We start from the raw sequence: 436 nt of genomic DNA, 5'->3' as shown, positions 1-436 counted from the left end.
CCATGCTTTTTCGAAGACAGTGCAATGGGTGCCTGAATCCTAGCGAAGTGGCTCACCTCCTCTCTATTTTTCTCATCTTTCAGGATCTCTTCGGGGTAACCGACTTCACATGGATCTCCATGCTTTTTCGAAGACGGTGCAATGGTTACCCCGTATCCAGACTAGATGGCTCACCTCTCTTTTTATCTCTAGGAGTGGTCTTTGCCTTTTTTCTTTTCACCATATCAACCCCTCATGCCTTTTTCTAGGGAATGGGGATTTTTTCACTCTAAGCTCACTTAGGCTCACCTTTTGCCCCATGTCCTGCTAAGATTAATTCAATTTCCGGGCTTCGCAATTTTTATCTTTCTAAAACTCAAGGGGTTCACACTCCCACTTCGAGAGATCCTTGACTGAGGTCCAAACAAAATACAAGGTGAAGACATGCAAGCACACA

Source organism: Ipomoea triloba, chromosome 14, assembly GCF_003576645.1.
Source record: "Ipomoea triloba cultivar NCNSP0323 chromosome 14, ASM357664v1".
NCBI lineage: Eukaryota > Viridiplantae > Streptophyta > Magnoliopsida > Solanales > Convolvulaceae > Ipomoea > Ipomoea triloba.
This window is presented reverse-complemented; position numbering follows the sequence as displayed.